This window comes from Cervus canadensis, chromosome 13 (genome assembly GCF_019320065.1).
Source record: "Cervus canadensis isolate Bull #8, Minnesota chromosome 13, ASM1932006v1, whole genome shotgun sequence".
Classification (NCBI taxonomy): domain Eukaryota; kingdom Metazoa; phylum Chordata; class Mammalia; order Artiodactyla; family Cervidae; genus Cervus; species Cervus canadensis.
This window is the reverse complement of record NC_057398.1, coordinates 64,713,401-64,733,625: the sequence shown is the minus strand read 5'-3', so window position 1 is coordinate 64,733,625 and position 20,225 is coordinate 64,713,401.

Sequence of the window (20,225 nt, the reverse complement as noted above, 5' to 3'; positions counted from 1 at the left end):
TACTACTACAGGTTGTAGTAAGTGTTGTAGTAGTAGGTTACTACTGCTACAGGTTCTAGGTTGGTGAGATTTTTTTCCATTTAACAGTAAATATTTCATTCTACTTTATCCCTGCTTGAATGGTTTCTGATGAGAGTCTAATATAATTTCTAATTTTGTTTCCCTGTGTTTTCCTCACTAACATGCTCCCCCATCCCTGCCTCACTCCACCCCTCTGGCTTCTTGCAGGTTTGTCTTTGTCTTTAATTTTCTGTGATTTAAACACAATACTCCTCCTGTAGTTTTTTGGTGTTTATCCTGCTAGGTGTTCCTGTTTTTTTAGGTCTGTGGTTTGGTTATTGTTGTTATCATTGTTATTATTTTTAATTCTTGGCTATTATTGCTTCAAATATTTCTTCTGCTCCTTTCCTTTTCTTCCCTTTTGATATTTGTGCTATGCATATGTTATGCCTTCTGTGATTGCCTCCCCTTTGATATCCTTTTCCATTTTTTTCATTTCTTCTTCCCGTTTCATTTCAGTTTTGGAAGTTTTATAGATACATTTCTAAGCTCTGATTCTTTTCTCAGCCATTTCCAGTCTATTGATGACCCAAATCAAGGCATTCTTCATTTATGTTAAAGTGTTTTGATTTCTAATATTTCCTTTAGATTCCTTCTTAGAGTTCCCATCTTTCACTTATATTAACTATCTCTTCTTGCATATCATCTTATTTTTTCATTAGATTTTTTAACATTTTAATCATAGTAATGTAAAATTCCCTGTCTGGTAATTCCAAAGTCTACGTCTTTTGTGAATCTGGTTCTGATGCTTCCTTTGTCTCAAAAAAATGGCATTTTTTCCTTCTTTCTCACATACTTTTTAATTTACTTTTTGTTGAAAAGGAACATGATGTTTTGGGTAACAGGAATTGAGGAATTATTTCTTTGATCTATTGACTTTCTTTACCCCTCCTGTCACCACTTTGCACCATATCTTATTGTTCACTGTTAAAGCCAATGCCTCCTTACTTCCACCATTATTGACTAAAAATGTAACTCTGATTTTACACTCTGATTAAAACCACTAAATGTGAACTTCTGCTTATTGTTGATATGTAGAAAGTTATCATGCCCACTATGTACAAAAGAAGCTGAATAAAAAGTAGAAATGAAAAATCATACTTTTAAAAAACATGTTATATTTAGAAACATAAAATAACAAAATTCTAGTATTAATAAGACTTCTCAGAAGAGAAGAGATCTCCAACTGCATTCATCCTGGAAGAATGGGAGATTAGGAATTAAACACCCTAGATGGAGTTAAGCAGAAACTAACAGTAACTTTAACGAATTTTTATGGATGCACATGGCCGTGCATGATGTGTTAGAACACCATAGACCTCCAGCCTCAGAGTCAGTCTGCAGTCCTTGCTATCACCCCTTTCCCACAAGAGTGGAGAGGGATGGTAAAGCCAGAAGCAGGAGAAATGAATGAGCTCACTGTGAAGCACTCTGGGCCTTGAGCTCATGCACTGCTGTGGCCATCCATAATCTGCAAGCAGGGTTGTAGTACAGTATGTCCCCTACGTACAGATGAGTTCTGAGAGCATGTTCGTAAGTGCAATTTGTAAGTCCAATAAAGTTAGCCTCAGTACCCAACTAACACAGTTGACTATATACTGCTGCTTTTACTCTTACTTCTAGACATTCTGGACTTGAAATAAAGATCTGCACTATTGGACTCTATACAGTACTGTCCAGTAAAGCACACAAAAGCATAACTACTTGTGGAGGAGGCACACATGTGACAATGTACACCCAGACACATGAACTAACTTACGTGACTGAGCATGCACATGCACACTCACAGCTTTGAAAGTTTGTAACTTGAAGGATCATATGTAGCAGACTTAGTGTACAGGAAATGGGGAACACAGAGAAATCCCCAACAACCAAAGGCCTGTAGTCACACTGCAAAGACAAAAGATATCCCACAGATTGGAAAGCTATAGTTATACTGAAAAACAAGGAATTTTTGAAGTGTTACTAATATTAGAATTACAGATTCCTTAAGGAAAAATCCTGACCCCATCTTCAAAGTATTGGCTTGGCCAAAAAGTTTGTTTGGGTTTTTCCATAAGGTATTATGGAACCCAATATCTAAAACATTTAGTACCTTTGTAATTCTACAAAAGTTGTAGCAAAGCCAGGATCCACTTCCAGTACTAGATTAATTCAGCTTCCAAATGAGCAGCCTGAGGTAAGAAAGAACATGTCTTCCTGTGTGGGTAAATATTATTATTATTGGTCTAAACCTGGGATAAACCAATCAGGGTTTCTGGACAGTTTCAGTATTGCCTGTTGGCTAAGAAGTGTTTTACATAAATTTATAATAAAAATGTTTTATGAGATAAAAAGAATAAAATTCAGATTTCAGTGTCTATAAAGATTTATTAAGGTTTAGTCACTCATTCATTTGCAAATTATCTCTGACTGCTTTTGTACTATAATAGCAAGTTCAGCAGTAATGTAGAAGTCACATGGCCTGTAAAGTTCAAACTATTTACTATTTGATGCTTCACAGAAAAAGTTTCCCAACCGCTGGTGTTTACTGTTTTTAAATATTATGTCTGGTATAAAATTTTAAAATATTACAGGGTATGCTGGGACTCAAGAAAGTATGACACTTGATAAAGATGGAAAATGATAAATAAAAGTGTATCAGAAGACCACGGTCCAGAAGGTGCTATTTCTTTCTTTCTCCCTCTCTGAGACAAAGACCTGAAAATAACTCTGCTGTAGTTGTGAAAGTGGACAGCCATTAGCATATAGGAAATTTCATTAGAGAGAGATGGAAATGGCAAAAAAAGGAAATGCTAAACCTGAAAAGTATCAGAAATGAAGAATTCACTAGATGCACTAAAAGCAGTCTCAAAAGAATAAATGAATTTGATGAAAGATCAGCAGGAAGGATCCAAACTGAATCATAAATAGGAAAAAACAAAGAAATGAAATGAAAGAGCATTTGGGATCTATATGTCTGTATGGTAACATCAACCAGTCTTTTTCCTGTTGTCTAAAGAAACAGATTTTATCTTTTATTAATTTCTTTTTTTAAAGTTTTTTTTTCCATTTATTTTTATTAGTTGGAAGCTAATTACTTTATAATATTGTAGTGGTTTTTGTCATACATTGATATGAATCAGCCATGGATTTACATGTATTCCCCATCCCGATCCCCCCTCCCTCCTCCCTCTCTACCCGATCCTTCTGGGTCTTCCCAGTGCACCAGGCCTGAGCACTTGTCTCATGCATCCAACCTGGGCTGGTGATCTGTTTCACCCTAGATAATATACATGTTTCAATGCTGTTCTCTCAAAACATGTCACCCTCGCCTTCTCCCACAGAGTCCAAAATTCTGTTCTGTACATCTGTGTCTCTTTTTCTGTTTTGCATATAGGGTTATCATTACCATCTTTCTAAATTCCATATATATGTGTTAGTATACTGTATTGGTCTTTATCTTTCTGGCTTACTTCACTCTGTATTATGGGCTCCAGCTTCATCCATCTCATTAGAACTGATTCAAATGAATTCTTTTTAACGGCTGAGTAATATTCCATGGTGTATATGTACCACAGCTTCCTTATCCATTCATCTGCTGATGGGCATCTAGGTTGCTTCCATGTCCTGGCTATTATAAACAGTGCTGTGATGAACACTGGGGTGCATGTGTCTCTTTCAGATCTGGTTTCCTGGGTGTGTATGCCCAGAAGTGGGATTGCTGGGTCATATGGCAGTTCTATTTCCAGTTTTTTAAGGAATTTCCACACTGTTCTCCATAGCGGCTGTACTAGTTTGCATTCTCACCAACAGTGTAAGAGGGTTCCCTTTTCTCCACACCCTCTCCAGCATTTATCACTTGTAGACTTTTGGATAGCATCCATCCTGACTGGCATGTAATGGTACCTCATTGTGGTTTTGATTTGCATTTCTCTGATAATGAGTGATGTTGAGCATCTTTCCATGTGTTTGTTAGCCATCTGTATGTCTTCTTTGGAGAAATGTCTGTTTAGTTCTTTGGCTCATTTTTTGATTGGGTCATTTATTTTTCTGGAATTGAGCTTCAGGAGTTGCTTGTATATTTTTGAGATTAATCCTTTGTCTGTTTCTTCATTTGCTATTATTTTCTCCCAGTCTGAGGGCTGTCTTTTCACCTTGCTTATAGTTTTCTTTGTTGTGCAAAATCTTTTAAGTTTCACTAGGTCCCATTTGTTTATTTTTGTTTTTATTTCCAATATTCTGGGAGGTGGGTCGTAGAGGATCCTGCTGTGATTTATGTCAGCGAGTGCTTTGCCTATGTTCTCCTCTAGGAGTTTTACACTTTCTGGTCTTACCTTTAGGTCTTTAATCCATTTTGAGTTTATTTTTGTGTATGGTGTTAGAAGGTGTTCTAGTTTCATTCTTTTACAAGTGGTTGACCAGTTTTCCCAGCACCACTTGTTAAAGAGGTTGTCTTTTTTCCATTGTATATCCTTGCCTCCTTTGTCAAACATAAGGTGCCCATCGGTTCGTGGATTTATCTCTGGGCTTTCTGTTCTGTTCCATTGATCTATATTGAAGGAACATACCTCAATATAATAAAAGCTATATATGAGAAACCCACAGCAAGCATCACCCTCAATGGTGAAAAATTGAAGGCATTTCCCCTGAAATCAGGAACAAGACAAGGGTGCCCACTCTCACCACTATTATTCAACATAGTTTTGGAAGTTTTGACCACAGCAATCAGAGCAGAAAAAGAAATAAAAGGAATCCAGATAGGAAAAGAAGAAGTGAAACTCTCGCTGTTTGCAGATGACATGATCCTCTACATAGAAAACACTAAAGACTCTACCAGAAAATTACTAGAGCTAATCAAGGAATATAGTAAAGTTTCAGGATATAAAATTAACACACAGAAATCCCTTGCATTCCTATACACTAACAATGAGAAAACAGAAAGAGAAATTAAGGCAACAATACCATTCACCATTGCAACAAAAATAATAACATACTTAGGAGTATATCTACCTAAAGAAACAAAAGACCTATGCATAGAAAACTATAAAACACTGATGAAAGAAATCAAAGAGGACACAAACAGATGGAGAAATATACTGTGTTCATGGATTGGAAGAATCAATATTGTTGAAATGACTATACTACCCAAAGCAATCTATGGATTCAATGCAATCCCTATCAAGCTACCAATGGTATTCTTCACAGAATAGAACAAATAATTTCACAATTTGTATGGAAATACAAAAAACTTCGAATAGCCAAAGCAATCTTGAGAAAGAAGAATGGAACTGGAGGACTCAACCTGCCTGACTTCAGACTATATTACAAAGCCACAGTCATCAAGACAGTATGGTACTGGCACAAAGACAGAAATATTTTTTATTAATTTTTATTGGAGTATGTGACCAACCTAGACAGCATATTAAAAAGGAGAGACATTACTTTGCTGACAAAGGTCCATCTAGTCAAATCTATGGTTTTTCCAGTATCATGTATGGATGTGAGAGTTGGACCATAAAGAAAGCTGAGCACCAAAGAATTATGCTTTTGAACTGTGGTGTTGGAGAAGACTCTGGAGAGTCCCTTGGACTGCAAAGAGATCAAACCAGTCTATCCTAAAGGAAATCAGTCCTGAATATTCATTGAAGGACTGATGCTGAAGCTGAAACTCCAATACTTTGGCCACCTGATGGGAAGAACTGACTCCTTGGAAAAGACCCTGATGCTGGGAAAGATTGAAGGTGGAAGGAGAAGAGGACAACAAAGGATGAGATGGTAGGATGGCATCGATGATCATGAGTTTGAGTAAGCTCCGGGATTTGGTGATGGACAGGGAGGCCGGGTGTGCTGCCGTCCATGGGGTCGCAGAGAGCTGGACACGACTGAGCGACTGAACTGAACTGATAGTTGATTTACAATGTTTTGTTACTTTCTGCTGTACAGCAGAATGAATCAGCTGTGTGTACATGTATTTTCTCTTTTTTAAATTTCCTTCCCATTTAGGTCACCTCAGAGTATTGAGTAGAGTTCAGTGTCCTATGTTGTTGTTTCTCTTTAATTATCTATTTTATATGTAGTGGTCTATACTTGTCCATCCCAATCTCCCACTTCATGCCACTGCCTCACTCTCCCCCTTGGTATCTATACCTTTGATCTTACATCTGTGTCTCCACTTCTACTTTGCAAATAGGATCATCCATATCATTTTTCTAGATTCCACATACATGCCGTAATAGATGATCTTTGTTTTTCTCCTTCTGACCTGTGTTAATAAGAATAATTGGAGTCCCAAAAGGAGAGGAGACAGTGAGTGAGGTAGGAAAAGAATATCTGAAGTGACACTGGCTGAGAATTTTTGAAAATTGATAAACCCTTCCATTTACTCATCCAAAGAACTAAAAGAACCTGAAGCAGGATAAATGAAGGAGAAAAAAAAATGAATCTGAACACATCATGTTTAAACAGCTGAAAGCAAAACATAAAACATTAAAAGTAGCCAGGAGAAAGCAGGCACACATATACACTAGAAGAGTGATAACAGTAAGTGGGTAGTTTCTCAGCATAAAAGGCAGAGGCCAGAAAAGGGAGAAGACATTTAATGTGTTAAATGGATGAAAGCCCTGTCCCTCGAAAAGTCTGCATCCAGTTAGGAGAAGCCACCAGGCAGCAGTGGAACAGCCACTTCTCTCTGCTTTTGCTTCCGCCAGTGCCTCTTTGTGCATTGTGTGGTAGTCACTCAGCTGTGTCCGACTCTTTGTGACCCTGTGGACCATAGCCACCATTCTCCTCTGTCCATTCACAACAAAATGGTTGCTGGCAAGAGAGCTTTGAAAGTATGGTTTGAGGATAGCAGCCTCCCTAAAATAAAACAGATCACAGAGGAGAAGAAGGGGCTGTTCACAGTCTGGGTGGGAGGATTAGGAACGATCCATATAGTTACTTTCTTAATGGGTTTTGCTCCATGTTCAGTGGCTGGCCACCAAATGACACTGTTTTTTCGTGCTGTCGCCCTTGCTGTTGTCTGTTTAAGACTTTCTGTTTTTGGAGGAGGTGCCTTGCTGCAGTTTCTGCAGTTACATATCTGGACACCTGTGGAGTATGTCTTACCTCACCGCCAGTCTGGGTTCAGCAGGCTTGCAGGCAATCATAGAGGTCATGGGTATTGAAATCCACTTACTGGTTTTTGATGGTTGTCTGCCAGCTGAGTGAGATCATCACACATATCTCAGGAATGCAAGAAAGTCTTTTATTTTAGCTAATACTATGCTAAATACAAATTCATAAGCATTGTAGATAATTATCATACTTTATTCATAGATAGGACTTTAGGACATGAATTTCATTAAGGCTACTGAAATGAATTGCTGTGTTTTTGAAAGGAACAGACCAAACCCTTTAGATATTAGCCATATTTGTTACAAGCTCTAGATGTATTTATACCTTTTATTTTCCTAATTAAAATAAACTATTTGCTATGTCAAAAGTTGACAGCAAAGATTTAACAGTAGAAATCACTGGTCTGGACTATTAATGTGAACACCAGGAGGAGGATAAGGGGGAAAAGTCGACAAGTGAAATCAAATCAAAGAAAGTTATATGGAATAGTTCTAACTCATTTACAGGCTGCCTCACATTCAGTGAACCTGTGTAATTTTTTATTTCTTTATTTTTTCTGAAGACAAGTGGCCATCTAAGTTTGGGATTTAAAGGTTGAAAAACTGACCTGGTGGTTTCAAACTGAATTTAAAGTAGTACTGATGTAATAGCAAATTGAGCAGGTGTTATGTCTGACAAATGTGACAGGTGCCTGCCAGATGTAGGAATATTTTACCTCTGTGATCAACAGAGTCTTGCAGTTACATAATTCTTGTTTTGAAGGCTGTTCTTACTTGAACCACTTATTTTGAAGTTACATAAATTAATTTGCTCTGGTGTGTGTGTGCTCGGCTGCTCAGTCCTGACTCTGCGGCCTTTGGACTGTAGCCCTCCAGGCTCCACTGTCCATGGATTTAGTCCTAGTTTAAAGACTTTTCATAAGTTTAATAAGGCAAACTTACATAGTTAAGTAAACAGTTAGTGACATAAAGTGATAATAATAATTACTTTTATAAATCAATAGAGTGAGGCTTATAAAGATTATTTAGCCTTACTTGAACCTATAGTCTATAGGTAGCTGAATATCAGACTCAATTATAGACTATGTAAAATATGAAGGAAAATGTCAGAATTATATAATAAAAATGAATTTCACTTAAAAACTGAAGATTTCCACATTTACTATTTAGATAAAGCATATCTTAACAAGAGAACCAAACAGAACACAAGAAAAGAAGATGGAAACATTGATCCAGCTTTTCATCTGTCACTTTCCAGGTCTGATGTTAGGAGATACTTTTGATTGTAAAACTGGTGATAATAAAACTGTCCTACTTACCCAAGAGGGTTGTTTTGAAGACCAGATATTTTTAAAGAGTGATTTAGATGGAAAAATACAAAGAAAACTGTAATTACTTGAAAGAGAATTAATTTTTTAATTTTAGGTATTAGCACAAATATATTTTTAAGAAAAAATTATTGTAAGGGACAGATGAAAGTTTGAATTTAAAGAAGTTGAAATCAACCCCAAATACTCATTGAAAGGATTGAAGCTGAAGTTCCAATACTTTGGATGTGAAGAGCTGACTCATTGGAAAAGACCCTGATGCTGGGAGAATTGAAGGCAGGAGGAGAAGGGGACAACGGAGGATAAGATGGCTGGATGGCATCAACGACTTGATGGACATGAGTTTGAGCAAACTCCAGGAGATAGTGAAGGACAGGGAAGCCTGGCATGCTGCAGTCCATGGGATCGCAAAAAGTTGGACACGACTAAGCAACACAAAATACATTTCATCCATGGAGTCATCCCAGTTATGGTTTATAACTGTTAAAATGGTTATGGCAGTCTGTATTTAATGTTTTGGAAAGATGCCTGCTATATATGTTGAATGAAAATGCTTCATATGAAGTATGTTCTCATTTTGCAAGTGCACATGCCCAGTGAGAATTGTGTTACTACATTTTAATGTGATTTAGGATGATGTTTTCTTTCTTTGTTATATCTCTCTGTATTGCTTGAATTTCTTTTTATACTGTAATAGCTTACTTGTACAATCAAGAAAAAAGATAAGTTTCAAGAACAAAATACTGAGAAAATAAATTCCTGGATTTACAAGACAGATGAAATGAGAGTTTTCATCATCTTTGAGCCAGTACTTCCAAATAAACTGCCATGAAAAAATATGAATTATATGGTATTTCCTAGGAAGAGGTAGTAAAAAATTAAGCTTGTTAGAAAGATTCAATATTTGAAGTGGTAGAACTCAATTAGAAGTGTAAAGAGAAAGTTTAATCAAAGGAAAATAAGTTGAATGAACATTGTCAATATCTGAGAATAACCCATATGTAATCTCTGGAGAATAATAGAAGTCCTGTAGGAACTTGAAAACCAGGCAAAGAGCTTTTTGGAATTAGATATTTTATTAGTTTTCTCAGTGGAAACAATTATAGCTCAGTTTTGAATAGAAAGGTAAATTTCATTTGAAAAGAAAGAAAATCCTAAGTGTGTATATCTTGAGAAGTATCCTTCTCTCTGACTTGATCTCACCCACATAGTAAAAATGGTGTCATTCAGGCTTATAACAATTATCATTTTCCTCTGGTTTTATCCTGCCGTGGTCAGGCTGATCTTCTTTCTGTCACTTGAGCCTACGAATTTTTCTACTATTCTAGTACCTCAGCTCTGACTTCTCCCTTACCCAGATGCACTCCTGGCAAAACCTGAGTGTCTCGCTGCCTCACACCTTTTGGGTATCAACTAAAATCTGAACTGCTCAGAAATGTTTTTCTTGACTCTTCTGTCTGCTACAATTACCAGCATGTTGTCTCATTTGTGGGCTTCTCTGATGGCTCAGAACATTGTCTCGATTTTTTTCCTTTTAAGTATTTATCACCATCTTAAACTATCTTTGGAGAAGGGAGTGGCAATCCACTCCAGGATTCTTGCCTGGAGAATCCCATGGACAGAGGAGCCTGGCGGGCCAATTGATGGGGTCACAAAGAGTCGGACATGACTGAGTGACTAACACTAAACTATTTTACTATCAGTACTTAATTAATTTAAATTTTCTTCTTGCACGCATTCTCAGTTACTCAGTTGTGCCCAATTCTTTGCGGCCCCATGGACTATAGCCCACCAGACTCTTCCCTTCATGGAATTTTTCAGGCGAGAATATTGGAGTGGGTTGCCATTTCCTCCTCCAGGGGATCTTCCTGACCCAGGATTGAACCTGTGTCTCCTGCATTGGCAGGTGGATTCTTTATCAGTAGCGCCACCTGAGAAGCCCTTCTTCTTGCAGTAGGATTTAAACTTCAAAAGACCTTGAAACTTGCTGATTTTGTATATGGCTGTATTTTTAGCAACTAAATGAGGACCTGGTTAAATGAAAGGCATCAATCAATATGTATTATTTGAATGAATAGAAATTAGACATTGCTAGACTCACTTGAGATTCAGTGCACCAAAAACAGTTTAGGCAAAAGTCAAGATTGGGGAAGGACGTGACTTATGAATGCCCTTATCTTTGGAAAGTGTGCAGTCAGATTGGGGAGACATTCTACAAATCTCTGAAGCTTCTTTGAAGTTGTTTGCCATCTGTATGAAGAAAATATTTCTGTCAGGTGTGTTGTTTTTAAGTTAAAGAAGCCTAGTCAAGGAAGTAAGATTTAAAAAGAAAAGAAGGCAAGGTGTCAAAATATACACAAAAGGGCAATTGACCACAGTGGAGTAAAATCCAGGGGAGAGTGAGGGAGATTTAAGTTAAATTAGTTGGAATTTATGTCAAGGTAGAGGGGTTGATGGAGAACTAAAGGGGATTAATACGAAGAATGGGAGATGGTGTTCAGCATAGCTGCTTGCAGTTGTGTTATAGGAAGGTTTGCATTTATGATAAGACACAGGGACTGAGTAGAAGCATGTTTAGTCGAGGCAAAGAGAAAGAAAAGATTATTGGAGGAGTGGGCTTCAAAAGCTTGAGAGGCCAGAATATTGGAAGGATCGTGTGGAGAATATTTCAATGACCAAAAATTAAGATGTGATTAATGGTAGAGTGGCAGGAACCCAGGAGATAAAACTTTCCATGTATGTGAGAGGGGTGATGTGTGGGTCTATAAAGGACTGTACTGTAGCGGGATGGTGCTTTCCTGTCTCCATCTGTACTACTTTGGAATAAAACAAAAGGCTAGAGGGAGACTTGGGTTGGAAATAGACTAGGAAGGCGAAGGGAAAGTTGAGAGTAGAGATTGTGATAGTTTGCAATAGATAACCTTGAGTGTTTTCTGGATCTGAAAACTAGTGAGATAAAGAGTGACAATTAGGAGTGTAAACTCCATGGGGATGGACTGCTGAAGAGGAAGTATAGCTACAGAGTTAGTGGCCTTTTGGAGTGACCACCATTTATGGCATGATAGGCAACTGTGAAATGTATTTTTTGGGAATCTGAGACACATAATGGAGACATAGTAAAATATTAGAGGACAGGAAGGAAGGATGTCAAAGGCCTCCTTTTAACAGTTGTCTGTAGTGAAGAGGAATTTTTGCTGTAAGCAGTTTGAACTTAAATGTTTTCTCTGATTCAAAGAATACAAATGAACACATATTTATCTGTTGTAAAAGCTATTTCTTACTCCAGAATTAGTCACTAAATTTACCGTTACAATAAAAATTCAAATTCCATGAAACAATCTGGATATAATCAATATACAAAGTGCACACATGCGTTTTATGAATGAGCACAGATATAATTCAAAATGAAGTGCCTTTTAAAATAGCAACACAAATATGAAGTATATATCAATATATTTTAAATAGGTTTATTGAGACTTAGTAAACTCTAGAAATAGCACTTTTTAGAACACCAGAGAAAGACGTTCTTTTCATCATAGAGAGTTGGAATGCAAAAGTAGGAAGTCAAAGGTACCTGGAGTAACAGGAAAGTTTGGACTTGGAGTGCAAAATGAAGCAGGGCAAAGGCTAATAGAGTTTTGTCAAGGAACCACACTAGTCATAGCAAACACCCGCTTCCAAAAAACAAGAGACGATTCTATACGTGACCATCACCAATGGTCAATAGTGACACCAGATTGATTATAATCTTTGCAGCTGAAGCTTGGAAAACTCTATGCAGTCAGCAAAAGCAAGACCTAGAGCTGACTGTGGCTCAGATAATCAGCTCCTTATTGCAAAATTCAGGTTTAAATTGAAGAAAGTAGGGAAAACCACTAGGTCATTTAGGTATGACCTAAATCAAATCTCTTAAGATTATACAGAGAAAGTGACAAATAGATTCAAGGGATTAGACCTGGTAGACAGAGTGCCGGAAGAACTATAGACTAAGGTTCGTAACATTGTAGAGGAGACAGTGACCAGAACCATCCCGAAGAAAAAGACATGCAAGAAGGCCAAGTGGTTGTCTGAGGAGGCTTTACAAATAGCTGAGACTAGAAGAGAAGTGAAAAGCAAGGGAGAAAGGGAAAGATGTACCCAACTGAATGCAGAGTTCTGGAGAATAGCAAGGAGAGATAAGAAAACCTTCTTCAATGAACAATGCAAAGAAGTAGAGGAAAATGATAGAATGGGGAAGACTAGAGATCTCTTCAAGAAAATTGGAGATATCAAGAAACATTTCATGCAAGCATGGGCAAGCTAAAATACAGAAATGGTAAGGACATAAGAGATATGGAAGAAATTAAGAAGAGGTAGCAAGAATACACAGAACTACATAAATATTTTTAAACACCCAGAACACCACAATAGTATGGTCACTCACCTAGAGCCAGACATCCTGAAGTATGAAGTCAAGTGAACCTTAGAAAGCATTACTACAAACAAAGCTAGTGGAGGTGATGGAATTCTGACTGAGCAATTTAAAATCCTAAAAGATAAAGCTGTTAAAGTGTTTCACTCAATGTATCAATAATTTGGAAAGCTCAGCAGTGGTCACTGGATTGGAAAAGGTCAGCTTTCATTCCAGTCCCAAAGAAGGGCAATGCCAAAGAATGTTCACACTACCAGACAGTTGCACTCATTTTGCCTGCTAGTAAGGCTATGCTCAAAATCCTTTAAGCTAGGCTTCAGCAGTATGTGAACTGAAAACTTCCAGATGTATAAGCTGATTTAGAAAAGGCAGAGGCACCAGAGATCAAATTGCCAACATTTGTTGGATCATAGCAAAAGCAAGGGAATTCCATAAAAACATTGACTTCTGCTTCATTGACTACAATAAAACCTTTGACTGTGGATCAGAACAAACTGTGGTAGAGATAGGAGTACCAGACCACTTTACCTGTCTCCTGAGAAAATCTGCATGTGGGTTAAGAAGCAATAGTTAGAACCTTACATGAAAGAACTGGTTCAAAATTGGGAGGGAAGTAAGATAAAGCTGTATATATTGTCACCCTGCTTAATTAACTTATATGCAGAGTATATCACGTGAAATACTGGGCTGGATGTATCACAAGCTGGAATCAAGATTGCTAGGAGAAATATCAACAACCTCAGATATGCAGATTATGCCACTCTAATGGCAGAAAGTGAAGCAGAACTAAAGAACCTCTTGATGATGGTGAAAGAGGAGAGGGAAAAAGCTGGCTTAAAACTCAGCATTCAACGAACTGAGATCATGGCATTTGGTCCCGTCTCTTCATGGAGCTGAATCTCCAATACTCTGGCCACCTGATGCGAAAAGCTGAATAATTGGAAAGGATTCTGATGCTGGGAAAGATTGAAGACACAGAAGAGGGTGGCAGAGGATGGGTTGGTTACATAGCATCACTGATTCAATGGATGTGAATTTGAGCAAACACTGGGAGACAGTGAAGGAGAGTGAAACCTGGTGTGATGCAATCTACAGGGTCACAAATAGTGGGACATGACTTAGAGACTGAACAACATTGAGAGATACTTTAAAGACCATAACATCAACTCATTTAAAAGTTACAACTTAATGGCTTCTTTTGGGCTTCCCTGGTTGCTCAGATGGTAAAAAATCTGTCTGCAATGCAGATTGCCTAGGTCGGGAAGATCTCCCAAAGAAGTTATCCATTCCAGTATTCTTGCCTGGAGAAGCCTGATGGGCTACAGTCCATGGCGTTGCAAAGAGGCAGTCATGACTGTGAGACAAACGCTACACTACAACTGCTAATGATTTCTTTTCCTCAGCATAATGGTTTCTAGGTTCATTTCCATTATAATATCATCAGTATTATATTCCTTTATTACTGAAAGTGAAAGTGAAGTCGCTCAGTCGTGTCCAACTCTTTGCGACCCCATGGACTGTAGCTTACCAGGCTCCTCCATCCATGGGATTTTCCAGGCAAGAGTACTGGAGTGGGCTGCCACTTCCTTCTCCAGGGGATCTTCCCAACTCAGGGGTGGAACCTGGATCTCCTGTATTACAGACAGACGCTTTACCCTCTGAGTCACCCAGGGAAGCCGTTCCTTTATTACCACCATGTAACAATTCATTATATAGTTATGAAATACATTATTTAACCATTCTTAAGTTGATGGATATTTGAGTTCTTTCTCCAATTTTGTTATTATGAATTTGTTGATGTGAACATTTGTATGCAAATTTTTGTGTAAGAATGTTTTCATCTCTCTTGGGTATAAACCTACATGTGCGATTGCTGTGTTATGTGGCAAGCTCTGTGTTCAAGCATTTGAGAAATTTCTGTACACTTCACCAAAATAACTGAACTTTTCATGTACTTATTATAATTTGTACATCTGCTTTGTATAAATACCTCTTTAGATCCTTTGACAATTGTAATTTTTTAAATTAAGTTATAATGGTTCTTCATATATCCTAGATACAAGTCCCTCATCAGATACTTGGTTTACAACAATATTCTCCCATTCTATGCATTATCTTTTCACTATCTTCATGGTGTCTTTTAGCACACAATACCTAGTTTTAATTGTGATGATGTCTTGTTTATCTTTTGTTCTTGCTTGCACTTTTGGTACAGTGTTAAGTCACTATGGTCTAAGACAAAGGCACAATGATTTACACTTATTTTTCTTTAGTTTTACACCTGCATTCAGATCATTGATCCATTTTGAGTTAATTTTTATATGTGGTGTGAAGTAGAAGTTCAACTTCATTTATTTATTTTTTGCATGTCAATACCCAGTCTTCCCAGCCCTGCTTATTGAAAAGACTGTTCTTTTCATATTTAATTGTTTTGGCATAAGCAACAGCCTGAGAAATGGTTTACAATTTAAAAGACTTAAAACATGTTGAAGATATTTGTAGAGATATTAGGAAGCTTTACTAAAAACATTGGAGACTTCATTATGTGGCAGTTGACCACATAAAAGGAAGAGTCAGTGCCATGAAACTAGTAACTCTACCTAAATTATTCTAACTAAACTCTAAATTTTTTTGTCAATAAAATTATGATGTTTGCATTTAATAATAACAACTGTTTAAGACTCTATCCTGAAATTAGAACCCACCTATTAGCATGCAAGTTACTTCCAATTTTGCACCGACATAAAACATATATTAAATCCTCAAAGTGTATACAATCAGAAGATTTTTGAAGCATGAATTAATGTAATCTGTTTATGTACTTTTGGAACTACTTACTGAGGAATCTATTTGAATAGCTTACTTTCAGAGTCTTTGAGAGATCTAGCCTTTGTTTTTCCTAGAATCAACAGTTCTGCATCACAAAAGCTTTGTTAACACTGAATAAATATTTGCCACATCCTGGTAATATAAACATTATTTAAAGTGGTTCTGAAGCATTCATTTTGACCCAGGGGAATTGATATTTATGAAGTTTCCTTTCAAGTCTTTAAAGCTAAAACCTTCACATTATTGTTTTTGTTAAAAGCTCTCTAATTTCTAATCTAGAGCAAAGTTGATCTCCTTTCATACCTGGTGCTTTTTCTTGAGTTCAGAAAAAGTGGGGCTCAGTTGTTGATAATCTTGGGTTTTATTCAGAAACTAAGAAGTATCAGTACAAAAAAGTACGAGATACTCAACAACAGCAACAAAAAAACCAAATAGAACACATTGAAAATCCTTATTTAGCTTCCATAGCACTTTGTTTCTGTGTTTTCCAAGAATCATCTCAACTATGTCATTGCTTGGAGAGCAAGCAAATGCTCTCCAAAAAAATGAAATAAGCAATGATATATTAATAATACAGAGTAGAGGGGAAAAGCAGGAGAAATATATGTTAAGTTCAAGGGAAAATAATGCAAATTCAGTTTAGAAAGATTTTTCTGATTTACTTGTGTCTTTAATGTGTATATATTACCTATATCTCGATTTTGTTACAAAGGACATATGCTTAAGTGTATATGTGTATTATATACCATATATATTTTGTAAGGTTTGGGCTCTTAAAGGCATAAACCAAATGAGACTATATCTTGTGAACCATAAAGCTGATTTATTCCCAAACTGTTCTAGAATCTGAAATTTGATGAAGACAAGTCTCCATATAGATTGAAAAATTATCTTTTGGATATTTATGATCTTTCAGACACTCTGTAGTCTCTAACATGCAATAATGACAAAGCTTAAACTCATGTTTTTGAGCCTAGGATTTCATAAGATAAAACTTATCGAATAAAATAAATTCTCTCTTCAAAATACCTTTGAATTTATTACCTTTTTTTCCCCGGTAGTTGGTTCTCCTGGGTAATTTAGCCTCCCTAGTATATTGAAACCTGGAATTGACATCAGTTTTGTTGTATGTTGTTATACTATGTATAACAGGGGACTTTTACATGTGATACAACTTACAAGTTGGTGATTTCTATGATTTCTACCTTTCCTCCCTCTCCTTTTTAACACTAAATATACACTTTTGTGAGTGTGTGATAGTGCTCACCACTCCAATAAAGATCAAAATAGCCTTTCAATGAGTCTTTTGTTTGTGTGTGTACTAAAGATCCACATACACATGCACACACACACACAGATTTTTTGGTAAATCTGAATTTAACTTTCTTCCTAAAAAAAATGTTTTAGATTTGGCTTTTTCATTAATTCTCATCACTCTCACTTTTCATTACTCCCTTTTTATAAATACTTTTTAATTCATTGTTCCTATCTATGTGAGTTTGGATTTTTTCTCAAAGTAAAGCATTGCTCATGTCCAAAACAAAATTGCACTAATTACATCTTTCACGGAATTTTCTGATTATCTTAACTTTGTTTTTCTTCTCTCTTCAATCACTGTATATTCATTTTATGGTGAATTTATTTCCTATAGATTTGCCTACTTTATAGATTTGTGTTGATTCAGAAAGAAAACTGTTTATCTGTGCGACACAAAACACATACCCTCAAAAGGCAATTTCTATCATTTCAAATCTTACCTAATAGTCAGGCTCTTTGACCTCTGTGTCATTAGAGGATAGCACTCTCAATTAAGTGGCATATATTTATATTAGGCAGATAATGCAAAATTTGGAGCTACATAGGTCAGTGGTGGAGAAGAAAATGGCAACCCAGTATTCTTGCCTGGAAAAATTCCATGGACAGAGGAGCCTAGTGGGCTACAGTCCATGGGCTCGCAAAAGTCAGACGTGACTTAGCGACTAAACCACCACCACCAGGCCTGTGTGGTGTATGGAGTGGCCACCGTGATGTCCACCTTCTGGTGTTCATGTGCTTGTGTCATTTCTTCCCTGTGAATGTCAGTAGAACCTATGATTTGCTTCTAATCAACAGAATATAGCAAAAATAATTGTCTGTATGTAATTATGTTATATACGGTTGCAACTCAGGGGTGCAAGGAAATTTCCTTCTGCTTAAAGACTGTTTTGGTCTTTAAAGAAGCAAGTTGTCATGTGGGATGCTGCCACACATGAGGTCTGAGATCAGCAGCTACCAAGAGCAGCCTGCGAGGAACTTAATTCTGCCTGCAACCACATGAGGTTGGAAGGAAATTCCTTCCCAGTGGAGCCTCAGATGAGAATAGAAATCCAATCAACACCTTGGCTACCACTTTGTACACCTACTCCTGACCCAGCGCAACTGTGAAATAATAATAAATATGCTTTGTTTTAAGATGCTTTTGAACTGTGGTGTTGGAGAAGACTCTTGAGAGTCCCTTGGACTGTGAGGCAATCCAACCAGTCCATCCTAAAGGAGATCAGTCCTGGGTGTTCATTGGAAGGACTGATGTTGAAGCTGACACTTCAATACTTTGACCACCTGATGTGAAGAGCTGACTCATTTGAAAAGACCTTGATGCTGGAAGGGATTGGGGGCAGGAGGAAAAGGGGATGCCAGAGGATGAGATGGCTGGATGGCATCACCGACTCAATGGACATGGGTTTGGGTAGACTCCAGGAGTTGGTGATGGACAGGAAGGCCTGGTGTGCTGCGATCCGAGGGGTTGCAAAGAGTCGGACACAACTGAGTGACTGAACTGAACTGAACTGAAGATGGTCATGTTGTAGTCATATTGTTATACATCACTAGCAAGCTAATACTTCCTGAATATGATTTGCCATTTTGTTACTGTCTAAATATGTGGTTTTATGGATGAAATTGTGTCAATATAAAAAGTACATATTAATTCTTATTATTTACTGGGCAGAAAAATTAGGTAAGGTGTATAAAATTGTCTTGTGCACTGCATGTCAAATGGAAAATATTCAATAAATGTTAGCATATTTATCACTTTCTGTTTTCCTTTTTTCACTCCTCATTATTAGGTGTGCTCAAGAATGAATAGCACATATTCACCAGATGATTCATATCTGAGAAATCCACTTGGCTAATGAAAAGTAAATAGCACAATAAGGTCAATGTTCAGAATTACCTCTAATGTCCTGTGTGCTCTCCATATTATCTTGTATAAAATGATGGCAAGGGAAAACACACACGTCTCTCATTGAAATCTGATGAGTGAATTTAATATAAACATATTTCTAAGAAAAGATTAGTTGTGCTGGCATTTAATTTATGCTAAATAATATGTTTAATAGGACTTAGATCAAACCACTCAATCCTAAGGAAATCAACCCTGAATATTCAATGGATTGACTGATGCTGAAGCTGAAGCTCTAGTAGGCTTTGGTTGCCTGATGTGAAGCACTGACTCATTGGAAAAGACCCTGATACTGAGAAAAATTGAGGACAGGAGAAAGGGATGGCAGAGGATGAGATGGTTGGATGACATCACCAACTCAATGGACATGAGTTTGAGCAAATTCCGGGAGATAATGAAGGATTAGAAAGACTGGTGTGCTATAGTCCATGAGGTCGTAAAGAATCAGACATGATTTAGTGACTGAACAGCAACACATTGTCTGCCTTTCTCTTCAGTTTGGAATGTATCTTTTTCTTATATACATTTGAGCTCTGTTTTTGAAACATATATAAACTTAGTGACTGAATGGCAACAACAACTTGGAAAGGCATTACTTTATTTTGAACAAGCCTGGCTTATTTTATTTTATTTTTTTACTTTCAATCTTTTTAATTTTGTCACTCTCAGAACGTTAGCAAACCTGAATAGAGTTGCCCAAAGAATGTAATTTATGAACCACATGGTGAGTGATGTTTTCTCTTAACATACTGATGGGGGAAGGTTATCAAGAAATACAGAAACAATGATAAGACATACATTTAGAACTTGTTCATCTTTAATTTCAGGAACAATTAAGTAACCCTTTAGTCTAGTCACTTGGCGTTCTCCCAAATGCCTGTAGGGCAAATTCTACCTCTGGTATTATGAAACTATCTTTGCAATTGCCAGGCTGAAAGTAATTACAGAGGTATGAATTTTTAATATTAATTATCAGACAATTGGAGCAATATTTTAGGTATGGTGTTGAATAGTTCACAAATGAAATTTCCTTTATGAGGTAAAATATAAGCCATTTTTTCCCCCTGAAGTTGGGTGTTGAACTGAAGTTGAACTCAGTTGTAACTTAATGTCATATACCAGTGAGCTTCAAATAAAAATATTTAATTATAAAATTATTTTTAATCTTAATTTGTAATTCTAAAAATTCACTTTTCCCCCTTGATACTAATTGGGAACTGAATCAGAAAGTTCAGTTCAGTTCAATCTCTCAGTCGTGTCTGACCCTTTGCGACCCCATG